Below are 23875 nucleotides of genomic sequence, written 5' to 3'. Positions count from 1 at the left end.
TGATGGAAGGGATGGAAAATAACAGTTGAGACTGGTATCTTTAAAACATACCACCTTGGTCTTTGTATCTCCTTTTATGCCTCCCCCCTGCACTCTACTTTGACTCACCAGTTGCTTACAGGAAGGTAAAATACATATATGCAGAACAGAAAATGGCTATTTTAATTGAAACCACAAATCTCTAATTATAAAAGGATATAGGTAAAGGTAAATTTTATTTCATTTATTTACTTATTTATTCCATTTATACCCCGCCTATCTGTTCGTCGTGAACACTTGTAAAGGTTCCCCTTGACAAATTCTCTAGTCATGTCCGACTCTAGGGTGCAGTGCTCATCCCTGTTTCCAAGCCGCAGAGCCAGCGTTTGTCCGAAGACAGTTTCTGTGGTCACGTGGTCAGCACGACTAGACATGGAACTCTGTTACCTTCCCACCATGGTGGTACCTATATATCGACTCACAATTTTTACATGCTTTCAAACTGCTAGATTGCCTGGAGCTGGGACAAGCGACGAGAGCTCACTCTGTCATGTGGATTCAAACTGCTGGTCTTTCGACCTTGCAGCCCAGAGGTTTTGCAGTTTAACCTACAGCAGCACCCACGTCTCACATATAAAGGATATAATTTATTACAAATGCCCATGTTGAAAGTGTTAAGCAAGGCTTTGGTGAGAACAAACTGTATCCTAATGTGACAGAGACTGATCTGGACAGATGGCCTTTTTCAAGAAAACATATGGTGATCAAGAAATCCAGGTAGCATCTTGTGTAAAATGTCCATAAGAATCTTTTGTAAAATATCCATAAGATTCTATTCTTGGCCAGCAAGCTAGTTGTGCTGGCTAAATCTGGTCAGCACAGCTTGTGGTGAAGGCTTCTGCGAGTTTTAATCCAAGAACTCCTGGGGAACCAAGGTTGGAAACCACTCACCGCTCTAGAGAGGCTAGATGGATCTCTTGTTTGGCAAACACAAATCAAATGCAACATGAAATTATTCTTTTCATTCCACTATATTCCCTTTACAAAATGGATTTCTGAGCTTTGAAAATGGGAGCTATTTGTGTCAGCTACCATATTTTTTGCTCCATAAAAAAAAGTTTTTTCCCCCAAAAAAGTGTGTGTGGGGGAGTATGTGCATCTTATGGACCGAATACTGTCAAAAAGGGTTCAGCCACCACCACCCAGAAGCCTCCCACCACCGTGCTGGGAGGCCTCTGAACTGGCACCAGAGGCTGCTTGCCATGGCAGCCGCATTGGACCTCACCACTCTGCCATCTGCACTGCTGGCTTTCCAGGTTCTGCCTCCTGGAGCCCACCTGGAAAACCAGCAGGGCCAACAGGCCTATGGCAGCAAATTTAAATGGCAAAGGGCAGTGAAAACAGCCAAGGACCAAACGGGAAAGACTGATTCTCAAAAGACCAGGGGAAACCACAAACACAGTCCCCCACTACCACAAATTAGGCAATTAATTTTCCCACATTTGGGGAAATCACAGGGAACAGCACACCCGAAGTGCAATGGATGAGCCTCACCCTGGGGAAACCACCTTCATGATCATGGTATCTCCCCTTCCAGGTATGAGTTGGAGAGGCCCCTGTACCTCCTGTCCCCTTCTGTGCCCTGCCCCCCCAGGCATGGTGACCCCCCTGGCTGCACCTCCCGGTCAGAACAGGGCTGCACAGCCCCAGTCCCGCCACAAGCCAAGAGAGCTTGGGGTGCCCCGTGGGACCCCTATCAGGGGCTGGGTGTTCCTCCCACAATCCTCCAGTGCACAGATATTAGCATACCTAATGTGCAGGGAAGGCAGGGAAAGCAGGAAATTCAAACTTTCAGTTAGTGAAGAGGTTGCTTGTCTGCTTCCTCGTTAGTCCAAGTGGTTAGAGAGCTGGGAGAGAGACCTGGGACTGCCTGGGACTGCCTGATATTGTCATTTTAAAATGTAAAATTTAGTTTAAAAGCTGCTTGTTTGGGGTTAGTGCCTGAGTGAAAAGGTGCTCCGTTTGAGTTGAAACCTGCTTGTGCATACTTGCTTTAAAAGCTGCCTGGGAAGCCTTTCAGATCAGCGCCAATCAGCTGTTAGGCAGGGAGAGGGAGGGGGAAGGAGCAGCGGAGAATAGCACAAAATGGCTGCCGGCTGCCTGCTGGGTGCCAGCTTTTCGCTGTTTGGTGCTCTTTTTCAGTTGTCCGGAGGGGGCTGCCAAGGCACTGTGAGGAGTCGGGTTCAGTCTACAGTACCGGTGATTTTCTTTTATTTATTTTTTTAAGTTTCTGACCTTTTCCCCCCCATAGGAACGCATTAATTAATTTTCAATGCATTCCTATGGGAAATTTGGATTTGACTTCCAAACTTTTCAGCTAGTTCTGGGCATCTGATAGAGAATTTCCAAAGGGTGTTGCAGCAAGGAAACTAACTGTGCTTTATGAGCCAGAACACAAACTTGGCTGCTGATCACAAATTAACCCTGCATACATGGGAAAGCAAAATTCACTCTTACTTTTAGTTGTTTCCAAGTCCTTATGGTTGTGGTATCTCTTTGATGTATCTAAATCAGAGCAGGGCCACAAGGTCTCAGAGACAGGGCAGTTATTTGGTTAGTGTTTTTGGAACAGAGTTCTTGCCCGTAGCACATACTACATTTGCTGATACAGTAGTTTGAAAATTAAGAAAATCACAATTCTTCGTGATTTCTAATTGGATTACAGTACCTGCTTCCTGATTTTAGCTACTATAGTTTGTATTCTGGTTTTTTTTTTTTTTTTTTTTTTTTTTTTTGCTCACCAAGAACATTGTTCCTGGCTTTGTCTTGAATAACCTGTTGTGCCTTGCATGCTATAAACATTCAATTATGTCAGAAAACCAAGATTTGGTCTTATGCTGAGCATGTGCTACTGCTGGTGAATGGGATCAAGTTAAGCTTTGTGTTGCTGTTCTTCTGCATAACCTAAAGTAAATAAGGAAAACCAGCTGTTAAATAGTTTAATTCCACTATTTATCCTCCACACAACTAAAGGGTCCTCTCAATGCAGTGCCAAATCAGCCAAACCATTTCTAACTTAATATAGGCTTGAGCTGTAGCTGGGCAGAGTTGCACAACAATCTCATCTGTCATTGAGATATTTCTATAAGCATGAGGAGGAGGAGCAGGATGAAAGGAAATGTAAAATATAGGTAGCGTGGTATATGTCTTATCAATGGCTGATAACGGTCTATATGTACTTGAATTAAATTTATGGTACACAAATTTATGGTACATAAACTAGAGTACACAAACCTTTAAGTCTCTCCATTTGTTAATGACAGTGGTAATGGTGCTTAATGCCACTGTTGACTGCTGTTCACTTTACATGGTTCAAATGTTATTCTGTTATAGTTTATTAAATATTTTATTACACTATTTGGTTCAGAATATTTTTTCTGTTTTCCTCCTCTAAAAATTAGATGCGTGTTAAGGTCAGGTGCATCTTGTGGAACGAAAAATACGGTAACTGTATTTTAAGTCATAGTAATGCAGGTTCACCATACAGACCTTCCTTCTTATATCATGAAGCACAAAAGATAAAATTTAAATGTCCAATACAAAACACAAGGATTCTTCAATTTCTGTGAAAAAGAAAACTTGAAAGGGACTATCTTTCCTTTGTATCAGGCATGAGAAACAGACCACCTCCTTCTCCCAAGTTCCTCGTCAGTTGCAGAGACTTCTGAGCGATAAAATGGAATACTGTCTACTTTACAATGCTTTTGACCCTTCCCAGTACCTGGATGAAAGTAACAAAGATTTATGTGTTACCTATAGATAAACTAGACTTGAGAACCTATGGAAAACACTTTGCAGCCACAAACCTACATGTGCATCAAAGATACAAGGAAAAATACAAGGAACGAACATGTGTATATCCAGTGGGACAAATCTGTGATGATGTTGGCCTCTGTGGGCTTACTAATGATGATCTCCATTTCAGAAATCTGGATATTATGTTATAATGCATTTCTATGACACCTGGGTGACAGATGACCTGCTTGTTATGACTCCCCAGTTGAAATATTAATTAGTACCTGTAGTTGTCCAATACATCTTTTAATGAGACAAGAAACGGAACCCTTTTGTCAAGATTGTGAAACTGGACTATTAAGCAACAGAGAAAATCTGCAACCAAGACTTCCCCACACTCACCTGATGAGGGGGGACTGTCAGAATTTGATATAATTTACTTTAAGACTGCTCTAGCAAATTTGCTCCAGGAAACTCATACAAGTTTAAAAAAAACACACAAGGAGCTACATTGAGGAAGAGAAATGAAAGACCTAAACTCTGCACATACCTAAACCTAGATCCAACCTATCTTGATTAAAGAAGCTGTGTTCTGATGGTCGTGAATGCAAAAGATCCCCTCTTAATTTAATCTGAAACATATTGTGTTAAAGGTGGAAGAAGACTGTGTTGCAATTTATGCATATATGCATATACCGTATATATGCTCTTAAATTTTGGTCTCCAATAACTTCAAAATGCCATATTTAAAAAGTGACATTATAACATTAAAACTTTCCTCTGGGAAATGTTAGTTTGTTTGCAGTGTACTTTATAGGTGATGGTAGTGAGTGGTGATGTAATCAAAAATGAACAGTACATTTCTATACTTACAAATATTTAATTCTTTTCATATAAAATTGGCCAAAATCCTATTGAAGAAAAGCATGTGTCAGACCAAACACACAAGCTGTTTGCCCCCTTGCTTACCATCTGTTGTGTAAGTGTGCACACAACAGTTTTCCAAACTGGAGGATGTGGGGGTGTGTGACAGATGGCCAGCTACAGAGGTAGGATTACTTGTATACAGTGGTGCCTCGCAGAACGAGCGCCCCGTAGAGCGATGAATTCGCTCTACGGTGACGCTTTTGCGATCGCTAATGTGATCGCACAGCGATGCCCCCAATGGGCGAAAATCGCAGAGCGAAGGACGGTAAGCGGTTCGCTTACTGACCTTCGCTTTACGACCCGCCGATCAGCTGTTCCGCGGCTTCAAAATGGCCGCCGGAACAGCCGAAAGGGCCGGCCGCAGCGTTTTCGCGCCCTTGGTAAGCAAGGGGAGGACGCGAAAACGCTGCCGGAACAGCCGAAATGGCTGCGCGCAGCGTTTTCGCACCCTCCCCTCGCTTACCAAGGGCGCGAAAACGCTGCGGCCGGCCATTTCGGCTGTTCCGGCGGCCATTTTGAAGCCGCGGAACAGCTGATCGCAGCCATTTTCGCGCCCTTGTTAAGCGAGGGGAGGGTGCGAACATGGCTGCCGGCCATAGAAGGACATCGCTGTACGGTAAGTAAATCAGCCGATTGGAACGCATTAAACTAAGTTTAATGCATTCCAATGGCTTTTTTCTTTCCGTACAGCGATGTTTCACACAGCGAGGGTTAATCCGGAACGGATTAACCTCGCTGTGCGAGGAACCACTGTATAGGTAAACCAGAGAAACCTCTGTGTTGCAAGGTCAGAAGATCAGCAGTTGTAAGATCAAATCCACATGACGGAGTGAGCTCTCGTCGCTTGTCCCAGCTCCTGCCAACCTAGCAGTTTGAAAGCATGTAAAATGCAAGTAGATAAATAGGTACCACCTCGGTGGGAAGGTAACAGTGTTCCGTGTCTAGTTGTACTGGCCACCTGACCACAGAAGCTGTCTTCCGACAGATGCTGGCTCTATGGCTTGGAAACGGGGATGAGTACCGCGTGCAAGAGTCTGACATAACTGGAGAATTTGTCAAGGGGAACCTTTACCTAAACATTTTTGTCTTCTTTAACAAAAACCTGGAGAGCAGTTTTCATTTATATTCTCTATTAATAAAAACAGCAACTACAAAAGAAAGAAAGAAAGAAAGAAAGAAAGAAAGAAAGAAAGAAAGAAAGAAAGAAAGAAAGAAAGAAAGAAAGAAAGAAAGAAAGAAAGAAAGAAAGAAAGAAAGAAAGAAAGAAAGAAAAAGAGTGTATAGCATGGGAGAATTACATCAGTTGCAAAACAGTCTCTAAAATCCACCATACTGAAATGGGTAGTTTTTACTGATGTTGTTTGTTACAGAACCCACACAGATGAGTTCAACATTGGAAATGCTGTAATTAAGTAAAATGTGGACTAAAGCTGTTTAATAAACTGAAGATGAATGGCAACTTGCTCTTATTTTACATGCATATTGACTGAACTAATTAGATTCCACGTACAAGCAAAGCCTTAACTTTGATAAGCCTTGCAAGCCATTCTCTCTACTTCTATCAGTTTTTCTTTTCTTCTTCTCCACTTATGTTTGTGACATCTTGCCTGATAATGAGATGTGGAGAACTCCAAAACTTGGAAACATTTTTATGCTCTTCTGTTTGGATTAATATAGAATAAAATCCACTAATATGGATTTTTAAGGGTTTTTTTTTCTCCAGCAACATCTGCCTAGTCAGTAACAACACATAAATGCAGGTCTTGATTATGCCTACCCCAATGCTCTTCTATGCACTATTCAGTCAGAAAAAGCAAGCTGTGATCATTCAAGCATGACATCCAGTGTAGTTGATTGGACCCCCAAAAGCAAAAGATCAAGGAACAGGCAGAGTTGAGCAGCTAAGAACAGATGAACTGTTCTGCAGCCCAATGGTCCTTCCAGACTAATATAGTTACCCCCTTTCTTTCTGGGAAAGGTATGAAGGCAAGAGTTCCACTCCTTTGTAAGCATTTTAACAACTCGCATTCAGGAACATGTTACTATGCTTGATAACCAGTAATAAAATCTTTGTCCTTAAATCAATGTAATACTTCTTGTATTGATATAAGGCTGATGGCATCATCACATCTTTTTCAGAAAAGAAACAGTATTTTCTTTTGTACCTTCCAAGTTTAGAGCAAAACAAAATAAACAATTTCATTAAACTCTAGTATATTCTGGAAGTCCATTTCCTCGACACGTATTCATACTGTAATACCTCTATTTCATTTTATCTCTCTTTTTTCTTCAGTAAAAAAACCCTTAAACTATTTGGGTGGCTGGATACTGAATTGGACTATATGGGTTAGAAATCTGATTCCCCACTGTACTTCCTAGGAGAACAGACAACCTGTGTAGCCTTAGGCAAGCTGCACAGTCCTGAAACACCACCAAAAGAAAGGAACATTAAACCACTTCTGAGTTCTTTGTACCTCGGAAACACTGATAAGAGTTTCCATTAAATCAGAATCAAATTGATGCCACTCAATTATTACTAATAGCCCCTCTTAATTTCTAAACAAAATAACTGCTTAAATCCTTTCATTCTGGTTGCATTTTTGTCAGATGGAGATATCCTTACCGAGATAGGATAACCATTCTACACAATATATTTACAGCTATACAGCCTTCTGGGACTAGGCCTTTAGACCTAAAATTTCCATTTTCAGAAAAAAATATATATAAAAAAACATTTGGAGGGGCCACAGCAGGGACTGTAGGTTGATGGGAACCATATTCCTTTGCAGGTAATCCAGTGGATGCTCAAGATAGCAGAACCAAAGGCCACTAAAACTGGGTCAACCTCTTATCTCATTTTCATTCTCCTTCTTCTCCCCCTTTTCACTCCTATCTTGTCCAGAGGCACAAGTCTGAGGTGACTATTTAATCTGATTAGCAGATAACCTAGGTGTGTGCAAGCAGGTTTAACAATCTGCTTTCAGGAGTTTTTCTTGCAGTTTCATAGTCAAAATTCCCATTACACACTTAAGACTTCTATTCTCAAAATTTAGTTAATATATTTATTGCCCAAAAAAATGACATAGCAATTTTGAAGTACGCAGAAATTCTCCAGGCGAGACTGTATATTTATACATATGCAGATAAACACAGAAATTATTTTACAGTTACCAGGAAGCAGATTTCAATTTTCTCAATTATATTTTGCAATATATAATTATGTTTTCTCCATCGTTCTGTTCATCCACCAACCAGAGAGATCACTCAAAAATTCTCCTAAGAAACAAGGGCAAAAACAACTCGGATCAAGGATACTGTTTGATTCGTCTGCTCTAATAGTACTATAAATTATTTACTGAACTTCAAAGCCTAAAATTCAAAGAAGAACAGAGAGAGGCAAAAGTAGGATTTGTTTGTTTATTATCAATTATTTATATGGTATGTTTAACAGTGAAGGATATGCAGAAAAGGAGTAACACTGAAAAAGTGCATATAATAAAAATGTTATATTATGCTAATTCCAGTAAGCCTATTGTACTGATATTTCTGCAGAGAGATTATAAATAGAAACTTTACTAGTATTTCTTATAACATGGTGGCAGAAAAATCTTACAAAGAAAAGGTATTTCACTTATGTTCACAAACACTTAGTGTAACACAAATTATTTAAATATACAAAATAGCATTTCAAAGACATTGTAATATTATCTAGGAATCAAAGTTAACTTCAAGTACACAGGCCAACTAAACTGATAAAAACCTTTAATGTATACAGTAACAAATACTAGCTGAACTGACTTGCTGTAAGGGGAAAAAAACCTTTTTTTTAAACTCACAAAGGATTAAGTCAAGCCAAAAATTAACAAGTCCTCCTTTTAAATTAAGACAACACTTCAAACTTGTCTAAAACCCTAGACAAAATTGCTGTGATTAAAAAAATACCCTGGGAATGGTGGAACATACGCTAGGAACCCATTGTTTTCCAAGTGCCTCAGGTCAAATGTGATAAACTTCACACTTTTAACTTGTGCCATTTGTAATAGATTGGATAAAACAGGTCTACAAAAGAATCAATAAATGTAAAGACTGGAAAGAATTAGAGCAGCTTCCAGACTTGTATCTATTGTCCATGGGAATCAGATGTCAGTTTGAGTATTATAACACTGATAAAGGTTTCCCAGCTTTAATTTACTTCAACATGTTGTAGTTGAAAAACACTAGTCAATTTGAATACATTATTTAACAAACTAATTAATCAACATTCCATACATCAATATCACTGCATGAGAGTGCAATGATGTTATTGTACAGCAGAGCAAATCAACATCCTACAAGACAATTCTAAAAGTAGAGACAGTCCAAACAGAATGTTGTAACTTTCAAACTGGACTTCAGACCAGCACCAAAACTGGCACAAATGTAGCAGACAGACACATCTTGCTCTGTGCCAAATTTGGGGAAGTATAGACAATGGGTTTTTCATTTTATTTTTTAAAAGTAAAACTGTTCCCCCCCCCTTGCAGAAACAAACAACCTTAAATGTCCCCAGATTTAAAACAGATCAGATAAACTGAAAAGACCAATCTTACTTGTGTTCAGAGAAGCCTGAAATGAGTCCAGGCTTCAGAGGCTGAAATACTGACCCTCAAAAAAGGCCTTTCAAAAGCAAGAAACAGTGACTTTGTTATACACTGAGCATGCCTAGAAAAGGCTTACAAGCAAGAGTGCACCAAAGTAGATACATTATTGTAGCTTCCTGGCTCAGAAAAGGGAGATATTTGTAGGGCAATGAAAAAGTTACAGAAACAATCAAAAGACAGGTTTTCTTTGAAAAGTAAAAAACCCAGCTTACTTTAAAGAAAATAATGGAGTTACAGTCCTCCAGAAAGAGAGCCTTGTATACCCAGAGAATTAGCACACAATTTTGTAAGACATATTCAAAATATTTCTGCAATATAAAGTACAGAGCTACTGTGTTTGTCTCAGCCCTAACTGTTTTCATTAAACATTCTCTCAAGATTTCTGACACTAGGCTGCTGACACAAGTCTTCAAAGGTGAAATCAGCTCCAGGTATGCAGAGAACAATTATTCAGAAGGTCAATTGTTTAAACTTTGAGAATATTGTTTTGCTTTGTGGATGGGGATGGCCTTACTCGATGTTAGCAGAATTATGGTGCCTATATCCTAGCACAGTTTCAACCATTGCACCCATCTTATTACTATACAATTGTCTGGTAGTTAAGAAGAAACTCCAGAGATGCTATGTGCAATCAAATCACTTAATTATATGAGCTAATGACCTCCAAACTGTCATATCATTAACAGCTGTACTCAGATCTTGCAAACCAACATCTCATATTAGGTTATTCTCTTCCTGCTGGTCCTCCATCTGTCAAAAACAATCCTGACTTGCTTTATATTTGTGTGAGAACTGGTTAACTGACAAAAAAAGTCTTAGCTTTACAAAGGAGCTGATAAAAATGAGAGCTCTCTGAACTAACACATGCATACCTTATTCAGTCACACATTAAAGCATGTGCAAACCCACAAGTGTTGATGGGATGCTTGCTGCAAACTCTCCATCATCTCTTCAATCATGGAAGCATAACTGTCTGAAGAGAGAGAGCCTGCATACTTGGGTAGTGTCTCCATGTGAATCCTACCACCCAAGATAGGCATTCTGACTTATATAGAGAGGCTACCTAGGCTACCTAGTACCCCCTCATCTTCACTGATTAAAGAGATGACAAAGGGGGCACGGTTAGCATGTTCTCCTCCATGCATATGGGCATCATGCATTGTAAAGCATAACTGAAGAGGGCTATATAAACCCTCACACAGTTCAACACACTTGCCTGCACATTGGGCTATCCTTGAAAATGGGTATGAAGACTGTACCTACAAATGACTACATTCCAAATTTACCACTCCAGTGTTCATCTCAGCACAATATTCTATAAGCCCAAAATGCTATGGTAGGAAAGGAGTGAATAAACAAACTACGGCCAAGAAAGTCCTTTAAATATAGCCAAGATAATTTATTGATTCCAGGGAATGCTGCTTTAGACTTAGATGTTAAAAACATCAAAGTTTAACCAGTTTTCACACATCTTATAAATTTAGAACTCCACATTTTAAATATAAGACCACGTAACACTTTTTAAAATCATTAACAACAGTTCTGATTTTTTTAAGGCACACTTCTTATGATACTATACTAAATGGGAGGTACTGTACTACTATCTTGGGATATGGAAAATCAGAATATTTTGAAATACAAATTTAAATACAGCTGCTGTAATACCCTTTAACTGGTTTCAAAGATAAACCCTAAAACATATGGCCCACTGTTCTGAAAGATAAAATGAAATTCTTAAAACACAGTAAGATCCCTCAGTTCCATATTCTACTGCACAAAGTTCGATACAGAGGTAGAATGCTTCTATCCCTGGTTTGTCGTCAAATCACAAGCTATCCAAGTGCAGCTAATAGTACAGTATCATTGAAAGTCCCTTTATAATCAAGTGAAACTACTGAAACAACCACTGAAGTGCAGTGATTTCTCTATATGAAATAAAGAAGGAATCCTAGCTATGTACACTATAAATTTAATCTACCAAAGTGTTCCCAATCAACAAGTTGCCATTTTTTACCATTCTGAAAGGGAGATAATATTTTATATTGACTGACTTACAGTGGGGAGCTAAATATATTTATAAAAGTAACAGGATAATCACCAAATTGGACCTAGAATTAAGCAAGTGAAATTTTTATATTTTTATAAACCAAATTTCTTATTGATAAAGTTGTTATTATGACACAATAATCAACATACAAATTCAGTGGATTATGCAAGAAAAAAATCATATTCACTCATTACATACATTAGTTCCATAACATGGAATCCTGATTCTAAAAATATAAAGACCTCAAGCTGGACTGCACCATAAATATTTATTCTTAAAACATATGGCTATTTAAAATATTAAAACAAAACTAATATATTACATGTCTATGTTATTCCTGTATAAATCTGTTAAAAGCAGCTTAAAAACCTATGAATGTTATATTCCAATTTACTTTTGTTGCAATTTATCAGAGTATTCAAGGTTACATCTTTTCATAGAGGTTTTTTAAAAACAGTTTCAACAAAAGACAAGTTTCTCCTGAAGCAAACACCAAGTACAATTGTTAAAGACACTTGTGTTAACACACTATTGTAGGATTTCTTTACAAAAAAGAGATCAAGCTGCCAAAGTACATGCAATTTGTTAAGGACCATTTCTTGACTAACCTCTGTTCTGCAGCTGCTCCTCCTAAATGAAGGAACATTGCTCACCACTATGGTTCTGCAAACAAATCTTTTACAGCATACTTTGGAAAATATTGTTTTCTCATGTATTTTATTTATCTACTTTAGAAAGCAGCTGCAGCTAAAAGGGTTAAATTACAGAATCAATGCTGATTGACATTTAGTTATTATTTAGTTATAAGAAACACTAAATGAATGCTATTTAAAAACATGAAGAAAGTAGGAAAAACCACTGGGCTAGTCAGGTATAATCTATCTAAACCAAATCCATTATGAATACACAGTGGAAGTGAAGAACAGATTTCAGGAACTACCGGTAGATTTGCTGGACAGAGTGCCGGAAGAACTATGGACAGAGACTCGTAACATTGTACAGGAGGCAGCACGAAAAACCATCCCAAAGAAAAGGGGAAATGCAAAAAAGCAAACTGGCTGTCCAACGAGGCCTTACAAATACCAGACAAGAGAAGGGAAACAAAATGCAAGGGAGATAGGGAAAGTTACAGAAAATTGTATGCAGACTTCCAAAGAATAGCAAGGAGAGACAAGAGGCCCTTCTTAAATGAACAGTGCAAAGAAATAGAGGAAAATAATAGAAAGGGAAAAACCAGAGATCTGTTCAAAAAAATTAGAGATACTAAAGAAACATTTCGTGCAAAGATGGACATGATAAAGGACAAAAATGGTAGGGGGCTAACAGAAGCAGAAGACATCAAGAAGAGGTGACAAGAATACACAGAGGAATTATACCAGAAAGATCTGGATGTCCCAGACAACCCAGATAATGTGGTTGCTGATCTTGAGCCAGACATCCTGGAGAGTGAAGTCAAGTGGGCCTTAGAAAGCCTGACTAACAACAAGGCCAGTGGAGGTGATAGCATTCCAGCTGAATAATTTAAAATTTAAAAAGATGATGCTGTTAAGGTGCTACACTCAATATGACAGCAAGTTTGGAAAACTCAGTAGTGGCCAGAGGATTGGAGAAGATCAGTCTACATCCCAATCCCAAAGAAGGACAGTGCCAAAGAATGCTCCAACTACCGGACAATTGCACTCATTTCACATGCTAGCAAGGTTATGCTCAAAATCTTACAAGTTAGGCTTCAGCAGTATGTGGACTGAGAACTCCCAGAAGCACAAGCTGGATTTTGAAGGGGCAGAGGAACTAGAGACCAAATTGCTAACATGCACTGGATTATGGAGAAAGCCAGAGAGTTCCAGAAAAACATCTACTTCTGCTTCATTGACTACACAAAAGCCTTTGACTGTGTGGACCACAGCAAACTATGGCAAGTTCTTAAAGAAATGGGCGTGCCTGACCACCTTATCTGTCTCCTGAGAAATCTATATGTGGGACAGGAAGCAACAGTTAGAACTGGATATGGAACAACTTATTGGTTCAAAACTGGGAATGGAATACGACAAGGCTGTATACTGTCTCACTGCTTATTTAACTTCTATGCAGAATACATCATGCAAAAGGCAGGACTGGAGGAATCCCAAACCGGAATTAAGATTGCTGGAAGAAATATCAACAACCTCAGATATGCAGATGATACCACTCTGATGGCAGAAAGTGAGGAGGAACTAAAGAAACTCTTAATGAGGGAGCTGAAGCTCCAATACTTTGGCCATCTCATGAGAAGAGACGACTCCCTGGAAAAGACCCTGATGTTAGGAAAGTGTGAAGGAAAGAGAAGGGGACAACAGAGGATGAGATGGTTGGCCAATGTCATCGAAGCTACCAACATGAATTTGACCCAATTCTGGGAGGCAGCGGAGGGCAGGGGGGCCTGGCGTGCTCTGGTCCATGGGGTCACGAAGAGTCAGACACGACTAAACAACAACACCAAATTATTAGTACCCTGTTTATCTTTTTCCCAAAGTGTGTTGCATGAATCTCTCTTGGCTCTGAATATCTGAAATAATGTTATGTAGTTTGGCTTTGAATATTTTTTAACATATTTTTCTCTATATAACCAGTGTGTAGTGGATAGTGTAATGGACTAGGACTCAGGAAGTCAGGGTTAGAATCCCTGCTCTGCTATGGAAACTCAGTGGAGTTGTGGAACGGATAAGAGCACCACTCCTTAAATATCCACTTTATTTTGAAAGCCCTTAGGATTGCTATAATCAGTTCCAACTTGACAACATATAACATCCTTCTTTACATTTTGAGGGCCAGAATGCAGTGACAAGGGTGAAAATGACAGTTTGGGTTTAACATCGGTGCCCAAAATATTTTTTAAAATTGTAATTGAAAGAAAGTAGGTCAATATATTTGGAAAAGTTTATTAGTCTTAAAGAAAACTGAATTTTCCCAGTTCTACAGTCAGCTGATATTGTACAACAAGGATGATTAGGGGGCTGGAAACCAAGCCCTATAGGGGCAGTGGAAGACAGGAGGGCCTTAACAGTGTCATATTTTAAGATTTTAAATAGTTCAACTGGAATGCCATCCAGATCTTTCTAGTATAATTCCTCTGTGTATTCTTGCCATCTCATCTCCTTCTGTGAGGCCCCCAACATTTTGGTCCTTTATCATGTCCATACTTGCACAAAAGGTTCCTTTAATATCTCCAATTTTCTTGAACAGATCTCTGGTTTTTCCCTTTCTAAGATTTTAAATAGTTCAGCTGGAATGCCATCACCTCCACTGGCCTTGTTGTTAGCCATGCTTTCTTTGGCCAACTTGACTTCACTCTCCAGGATGTCTGGCTCAAGATCCGCAACCACACGATCTGGTTTGTCCGATACATTCAGATATACTTGTTTCCCTTCTCTTCTCTGCTATTTGTAAGGTCTTGTTGGACAGCCACTTTGTTTTCTTGCATTTCCTTTTCTTTGGGATGGTTTTTCTTGCTGCCTCCTGTACAACGTTACGAGCTTCTATCCAAAGTTCCTCAGGCACCCTGTCCACCAAATCAAGTTCCTTAAATCTGTTCTTCACTTCCACTGTGTATTCATAAGGGATTTGGTTTAGATTATACCTGACTAGTCCAGTGGTTTTTCCTACTTTCTTCAGTTCAAGTTTGAATTTCGATGTAAGAAGCTGATGATCAGAGTCAGAATCAGCTCCAGGTCTTGTTTTGCTGACTGTATAGAGCTTCTCCATCTTTGGCTGTAGAGAATATAATCAATCTGACTTCCGTATTGCCCATCTGGTGATGTCCATGTGTAGAGTTGCCTCTTGTGTTGTTGGAAAAGAGTGTGATAGCCAGCTTGTTCTCTTGACAAAACTCTATTAGCCTTTGCCCTGCTTCATTTTGAACTCCAAGGCCAAACTTCCCTGTTGTTCCTATTATCTCTTGACTCCCTACTTTATTTATTTTATTTATTTATTTATTTAATTTATATCCCACTATCTGGTCGGGTGAGGTCTTTAGCATCCTAGTCCCCTATGGTGTCAGTTCTACAAGGTGCTGTAAGTCTTCATAGAATTGGTCTATTTCCACCTCTTCAGCATGGGTGGTTGGTGCATAAACCTGGATTACTGTGATGTTGAAAGGTCTGCCTTGGATTCATACTGAAATCATTCTATCGTTTTTGAGATGGTATCCAATTACAGCTTTTCCTACTCTTTTGTTGACTATGTTATTCCATTTCTTCTACGGGATTCTTGCCCATAATAGTAGATATGATAATCGTCTGAATTTGCCCATTCCCGTCCATTTTAGTTCACTGAATGACCAGGATGTCAATGTTTATTCTTGCCATCTCTTTGACCACATCCAGCTTACCAACGTTCATAGATCTTACATTCCAGGTTCCTATGCAGTATTTTTCTTTGCAGCATCGGACTTTCCTTTGACTTCCAGGCGCATCAGCAGCTGAGCGTCCTTTCGGCTTTGACCCAACCAAATATATGTATTCTGTAATTTCACAAGTTGTTGTGGTAGGAAGTGAATGTTAAATGTATATGCTTCGACAACTGTTCCATAAAAAGCAGTGTAGGTAAGGATTAGGATTTTCAGATTTCGCATATTACAAACCCAAGAAATCTGCAGGAATTCCCTAAGCCAAAGTACTGGTGGATTTAGCAAAAAAATAAAAATAAAAATAAAAAAAATCAGGAGCCCTCAATCACTTCTAGCTATTATTAGAAATATTAGCTTGATTAAACATAGCAAAGCTGAAGGAAGTAGCTCGATAAGGCTAAGTTCTATGGGAACTTCAAGGCATTATGAATCTGATTCTCGCCTTGCCTATTATGCTCTAGGAGTCTAGCTATGTTTAAACATATTGTTTAAATCTGTGCTTTCCAACCTTGGGTCCCCAGATGTTCTTGAACTACAACTCCCAGAAATCCTGGCCAGCACAACTAGTGGTGAAGGCTTCTGGGAGTTTTAATCCAAGAAAATCTGGAGACCCAAGGTTAGGAACCACTGGTTTGGTAAGTATGTGATATGATGGGGTTAGCAAGGAGCATGGAATCTAGGTAAGACATGTTCCGATTGGCTAGGAGGGAGAAGGAGAGAGCAGTCTTGAGTTACATAGAGAGGAGTCTGGTTTGGAGAAATCAAGGAGAGGGCCGTTTTAGAGTCTGGAGGACTGAAAGAGAAGACAAAGAAAGCAATCTGAGAGACAGGTGGGGAAGAGGTAATATAGAGAGTGAAGGATTGTACTGAACAAATTTAAAACTCTAGGAATAAACATTTAAAAAATACTATTTTAATAAAACTTTACTTGATCTATTCAAGCCAAGTGGTGCTGAGTTCAGTACCTCAGGGCTGGCTATGTAATGTTGCAAGGGCCTTATGTGAAGGGACAAATACATATCCAAATAGGGACGAATGAAGGTTGTAGCAACAGGAAGAGGAGGAGAGGAATTTAATGAAATTTATTAAAGAAAACACATTTATTCTTGGGTGATTTAAAGAGCCAATACCTAAACGATCAAATGACAAGACAGATGGAGTTTTGACACTGGTATCACAGAGGTTTGACAACTCCATTCAATGTGCCTCTCAAGATATCAGCAGATCCATAATGCCTTCGAATTCCCAGAGAGCTTAGCCCTGGCTAGCCATCTTCATCATGTCCATTAGAAGCCATTGTTTATCAGCTGAAAGGTGATTACAGACACCTGAAAGAACTGTGGGACTTTTTTTTTTTTTTGGCAAAATCCCTTAGAAGTCTGGCTAGGGAAATTCCTACAGACATCTGCGGGCTGTAGTCCATGAATTCCAAAAATCTCATGCCTAGTGCAGGGCAAAAGATTTTGTAAAGATAAACACAAATATCCTGCAAACAATTTCAAGTTCTAATAATCAGCCTTTAGCTGTGTTCCACAAACTAATCAAGCCAGAATTATTTATTCCATTTGATTTAAATGAAATACTTAATTGGACTTGGATTTCTGGATTGGACTGTGTTTAATTACTGTCTTAAGCTAAAATCTGCTCAATGAACTGTGTTCTTAGAAAACATAATCTAGTTAAGTCCTGGAATGGAAAGCTCAGTATCTTCTTCATACAAACTGTTTAGATTAAGACTGCTATTATAGCCTGCCACATAATATCAGTTCTTAAACTTACTGCTTAATTTTCTTCAATCCATATTCTCATGGATGCCAATGCTCATCAGACGACAATGACTCCTTTTCGTCTTAGCTGCAGTGAGAATACTGTACACTCAATGCTCACATGTGCTTATGTTAAAACCCATTCTCAGCCCCCCCCCAGTTTAGAATTGTGTTCAAATAAGGTTGCAATACTGCAAGAGAGTGTTGGAATAATGTTATACTTTAGAAAAAGAGTGAAATTGGTAGAATTTTGTACAACTCAGTTTTGGAGAGGGTCAATTGTATTTCCAATGTACAATTTACCATTTTAATTTGAACAAAACGTGGCTATAGTTGACAACCAAAGTATTTCACACTATAGAATACAAGGACTGATTGCATATTATTCTTTACCATTCTTCCACTTTGTCTCAAATAATGAGGGAACTACATTGACAAATAATACAAGAAATCCTCCAAGATTGGGATGGACATATTTTTATTATTTTCCATTGACTGCATGATGTGTCAACGTGTGAATTAGCCTGGAGTTTCCTCCCATCCAACCCATAATTTCTTCCTCTGCAGCTTTGGCTTCTAATTGAAAACATTCACATCAATTCAGGTGGTGCGATCGTTTGAGCCAATGCAGCTTAATGGCTGAATGAGTGGCAAGAAGCCGGCTCTCTCAGTTTCCTAGTTCAAGGTGTGGAGAGAGGAAGCAAAATGGCACTTGTGGTGGTGTCTGTTCTGCTCAACTGAGCAAACCTTGTCTCCAAAGGTTTTTAAGGTTTGGTGCCAGCGCTGGTGTGCTACAGCACCTACGACACACACACACAAAAACACATAGGGGAAGGATGAAATAGGCAACCATTTGCTTTTTACAACATCAGCTGGTGGAAGTCCATCAGAGAGAAGACAATTGGCAATAAGCCCTTGTTTGCAGATTGTTAAGGTAGCTATATTATAACCATGCTTTCTGCATATTTAGACTACAGCAGTCCTTAATAAGGTCCAAAAACGGGTTCATTGCTATTTTCTTCCTCTCTCTCTTTCTTCCTCTCTCTGTGCTGACTCTTGTGTCATCAGTTAAAGCAAATACAGTCAGGAAAACCTGATTTCCTGAATATAAATTCACAGCAGATCACTCCACATTTTTCCCAGGGTACAGTCATATCCTAAAACCGTCATTGAGCTTGTGAAGATGCAAAAGGAGGAACAATAAATAGCCACATTCTGAGTTGGAACATTAGCTCCATATTATCTGCAGTCACTGAAGATACTGTAAATTGAACTAAGGAACTTCTGCATGCAGTGCACATGCTTAATAACTGATTATTAAATAATAAAGCATTTTTTAAAAAATTTCTGAGGCTTCCTGTCACTGCGTAACAGTAGTAACTGAATAGGGCATATTAGTGCCACACTTTATTTGGGATTTTCCAGGTAATATCTTGGTGGATAATATAGACAAATCATTTTAGAACAGATGGAGCTCTGGTCTGTTATGGTATAACCCTTATATTTGGGGAGGGGGGAAATTATGTAGACATTGTGAATAGGTGTTTTTTGTTTGTTTTTTAAATTGTTATATCTGTGCCGTGTCATCAGAAAAAGCAAATTCCAAATTAAAAATTATTTAGATATGAGACAGCAATCATGACTTTATATATTATGGCTGCACTGTGTTTTCATCACCATGTTTCAAACAGGATACCACAGAACTTTAAAAGCAACCTAAATTTTAACCTTCAGAGTAAATAACTAAGGTATGAGAATTTTTAAAGGTGAGGACATGATACAGGTGCATCTAGTTTTCAATGTGGTAAAAATTGCAGCAGAGAGGCATGTTCTTCCCTTTGAGCCAATTTTTTCATTGTGAGTCATTCTGGGTAGTTGTTACAGGAAGTTTCAGGCTAAGATATAGATGGGTTGGACATGGGTTCTCAGTTTGCTAGGTGTCTGCCTACAATTGTGGATTTCCCCCTCTGAAGTGGACTGCATGTCTTACTCTCTCTTCCCTAAGCAATGTAATAAATGTAAATGTAATGATAGCTACAAAACAGATTACTAATGATGTAGTTTTTAGTTTTGCCTCTTGGCTTATCCTGACCTGGTCCAGCCTTCCAGTTTGCTCTTCAGCCTTGTTTCTTGCTTGCTCTTCAACCCTGTCTTCGACCTCCTTGTGCAACTCATGACACATCTTGGACTACTGCCTCTGGCCCAGTCATGACAGCAACAGGCAACTAAATCATCTACTTGTAGATTCGACAGTAATGTTTCACTCTCAATTCACAAAAGCTACTGTATATACTGTGTATCAAAGCCAAGACTTCTGACTTGTGCCCAGAAGCAAACTGGGAGCCACAGAATGTCTTGAAATAATAGTGAGATGTTCCGTTCTATTTTTTTTTTTATCCAGTCAACAGCCTAGCTGCTATATGCTGAACCAAATATTTTCAAAGTTTCCAAAACCATCATGGGCAGACTGACATATGGAATACTATATTAATATAATCTAAATAATGGATGTTATGCACACACAACAATGCTTTCTATATTTTTCAGACACTCACTATTCAGGGATACAAAGCAACATCAAGTCAGCATTCACTCCGCACGTGCTTAACGTTTCATGAACAAAAAGGAAATAGTTTTAAATTTAGCTCCCATTATTGTATTTCTAAAGTTTGCTTTGAATAGAAAGGCCCTTATAGACATAGCTTGTTCAGTATGGATGGCCATGTTAATTGTGGGTGCAAGTAAATTTGATCATACCCCCCTAATCCTGGCCCATGTGCACTGGCTCCCTGTTCATTTCTGTGCCAAATCCAAAGTTTTGATATTGACTCATAAAGCCCTGAATGGTTTGGGACCTCATTACCTGACAGAATGTCTTTCCCATAGAACAACTACTTGAGTCATTTGTTCCCCCCAGGACATGCTCCTCAAGATGGCCACCCCAAGAGAGGCCAAGGAAAGATCAACTAGAAACTGAGCCTTCTGAGTGGCGGCCCCTTCATAGTGGAATGTTCTCCCTTTGTATTTTCAGAAGATTGGTTGCAGCAGAGCTTTACAAAGAGGCATTTAAAAACATTAAGCTTATTTATTTGACTTATATGCTGCCCACTCTACCCAAAGGTCTCTGAGCGGCATATAAGTCAAATAAATAAATAAACTTAATGTTTTTAAATGCCTCTGTGTAAAGTTCTCACCTTATATTCTGCCAACCAAATGCTAACTTAATTATGTATCTTGAACATATCTATGACACAATGATCAATGGATTATTTTAAGGAAGATTTTTAAAAAAATATTTTTCAAAACATTCTTAATGCCATTGTGAGGGGATCCCCACCAGCACAATTGGCAGGCTGCTTGCTCTCACCCCACACCCTTACAACCTGTGTAAAGCAGCCACTTGGGGTTCTTGATAAGGCTGGAAGGAGGGAAACCCAGGTGTCTCTAAGAAACCTGGAGATGCCGAACAGCTAATGGGTTGGGAATGGAACCTGTCAAGAGAACTAAAGGACAGGGGCAATGGTTTAGGGTCATCATCACAACCTTTAACACCTGGTGAGGGTTCAGAGGAGGAAGAGAAGACCTAGGGACCTGTGGAATAGAAGCTAGAGCCCATCCTCTGCGCTACTGGAGAACTGACTTGGAAGCAGGACAACACCCTCTGGCAACAGATTGCCAGCAGCATCCTGGTAGAAAAGAGAGATAATAATTCTTTAACGGTGCCCAAGATACCCAATGGGTCCTTCAGTACCCAACCCATTCAATTAAAGTACTGGCGGCACAAACACTAGCATGAGAGCAGGAGGAGGTGGTGGTGGTGGCTTACTGAAGAGCCAACTGTCTATACCTCCCCTCACTGAAAGGTGCCAAGACCAGTCCTGAAGTAGTTTTTTTTTATTACAAGGATTTTCCTGGCCTCAGTGACAGGAACTGAGGCCAGTAACAAACTCATTGTAAATGGGGGCTAGTGCAAGCAACTTATTCTCCTGGGGTGCAGGACAGCAGTGACAGGGAACCACTGTGGAAAGCACCCAACCCCCCCCCCAAAAAGCAATGTCACCATCAACCTAGAGCAAATGGAATTACATTGGTGGGAGACCCCAAGGTTGCTGGTTCAACCAGGGGATGGTTGGCCTTTGCAGCAGCAGGATCATCATCATCATCATCATCATCATCATCATCATCATCATCATCATCATCATCATTATTATTATTATTATTATTATTATTATTATTATTATTATTATTATTATTATTATTATTATTATTATTATTATTATTATTATTATTATTTCATACCCCATATTCTACTTTGTTCCAAGCTAGTGCTAGATTACTCTTCTGAAGGAATGCTCCCACCAAAAAATAAAGATTCAAGTCAACATAACTTCCAAAGAGACTATGTCACCCTGGTGCTTCATGCAGAGGGGCTTCATTCTTGCCTAAACCCAAGCAATCTCTGAATTTTGCAGCTCAGACAATTAGCTATGTAAAGTACAACATTTAATAAATATGACATTTAGTAAATATGACATTACGAACAAAGTATCTGCCTTGTTCTCTATGAAGGTCATGAAACAAACGAATGACTCTTAATACTGATACTAGGTATCCACCAGTTTTGGAGATAAACAGGACCAATAATAGGTCCTACCTAGCTGTAAAATTTCTAGCCATGCACAATTTAAACAAGTCTGAAGTTAGAAGAATTTCTATTGGGATGTACACTTTAATTCAATGTAAGTCTATAAAACTCCCCAAAACAACTCATCAGGGACTTTTAATCTACCATATTTTTTTGGAATTATACATACAGTCATAGCAAGCTAAAGATCTCCATTAAAAAAAAAAAATTAAGGAAAGTGACTGTGAATGCTCTACATGAGGCCACTATATCTCCTGGGGCCACTTTAATATCAGGATACTGTAGCTTCCATAAAGCTTTAGAAAAACACAGAGAAGGCTTTCAATTTTCCTAGACTTCCAATTCATCAACAGCTTACTCCAATGCACTGACGTTATGAACAAAGAGACACAGCATGAATGCAATTTGCCTCTGCCCAATTTGAACCAATTCCCCTCTCTCACATAGAAGGGTCTCATGGAATACTGATGTGGGAGAAGTTCATCTTCAAATCATGGAGGAAGGTGCTGTCCTTGCCTGACCCACAAGCTAGCCAAGTTCTCATAGCAGCCTACAATGAAAAAGCCCTTGTTATCCATAAAGACTTGATTTTCTAGAAATCTACAGAAAGGGGTACGAGAAAAATCCTGCAACAGGAAGAGAGTATGAGAAAAATCGTGTAAGGGGAAAAGAGTATGCGAAAAATAATATTGTGATGGCTTTCTGTTCACAAATACTTTGGAGCTAACTGCAAATCCTCAGTGTCAACAGACTCACAAATATAAAGCTTTAACTTATAAAATTAATTAAAATTATAAACATGCATTCCATTATCTTCCCTCAAGAACCAGAAGGACTGTAATCATAATATTACTCCAAGAAGAGCAAACGCATTTCCCAGCATACTACAGGAAAAATAATTGTCAAGATTCAGAACAATGTTTAAACAAAGGCCAAACTTCTTATTAAGCAAATGAGTTCCCTCTTTCCAAAACTGAATGCCTTACTTGCTTTTCTCTTAAGTTCACATTCTGCTATTTAACAGCCCTAGAGCCAGCAAAATACTTCAGTAAGAAATACTGTGATAGAATTGTTTGATTCTCTCTGTGTTCAATCACTGAATATATATATACTAAATTGGTTCTGCTTCATTATGTACATTTTTGGAAGAGAGTTATCAGGCATGAATAATAATTTACTAAACCAATATATATATTTTTACAGTTAGGGTACTAATCTTAGACTGCAATTCTACATTCATTTATCTGGAAGTAAACTAAGATTAGTACCCTAACTATAAATAAATAAATAAATAAATAAATAAATAAATAAATAAATAAATAAATAAATAAATAAATAAATAAATAAATAAATAAATAAATAAATAAATAAATAAATAAGCGAATGAACAAACAAAAACACACACATATTTACAGTTAGGGTACTAATCTTAAGACTGCAACACTGGTGTACATCCCGAAAAGTCTATTTTAACAGAGCTAGCTGTTGGATTTAGGTCTTCAAATTCTGTATTTCTATAAATATGAACTTCTGCACAATTTTGGCACAGCTCATACTGAGCCAGGATTTCACCCTATATGCAGTGTATTTCAGACATCAAAAGATTCCATGTATACATTGCTCCAAAACTCTTAATTCACTCTTGAGAAATAAGCTTCAAGAGCAATTTGCAAACTGTTTCTAATAGCTGTG

At 38.8% G+C, this 23875-nt stretch overlaps 1 protein-coding gene and 1 non-coding gene across 8 annotated transcripts in view; both read right to left on the bottom strand.

Annotated features, from left to right (window-relative positions):
• TENM3 (teneurin transmembrane protein 3) overlaps nucleotides 1-23875 on the bottom strand; it is a 1852170-nt gene that overhangs the window by 534177 nt on the left and 1294118 nt on the right. The gene's annotated exons all lie outside the window — the stretch shown is intronic.
• LOC140707947 (U1 spliceosomal RNA) lies at nucleotides 1421-1584 on the bottom strand. Its single transcript, XR_012088076.1, has one exon. It is a non-coding gene; the product is annotated as a U1 spliceosomal RNA (small nuclear RNA).

Source organism: Pogona vitticeps, chromosome 5 (genome assembly GCF_051106095.1).
Source record: "Pogona vitticeps strain Pit_001003342236 chromosome 5, PviZW2.1, whole genome shotgun sequence".
Taxonomy (NCBI): domain Eukaryota; kingdom Metazoa; phylum Chordata; class Lepidosauria; order Squamata; family Agamidae; genus Pogona; species Pogona vitticeps.
This window is presented reverse-complemented; position numbering and strand designations above follow the sequence as displayed.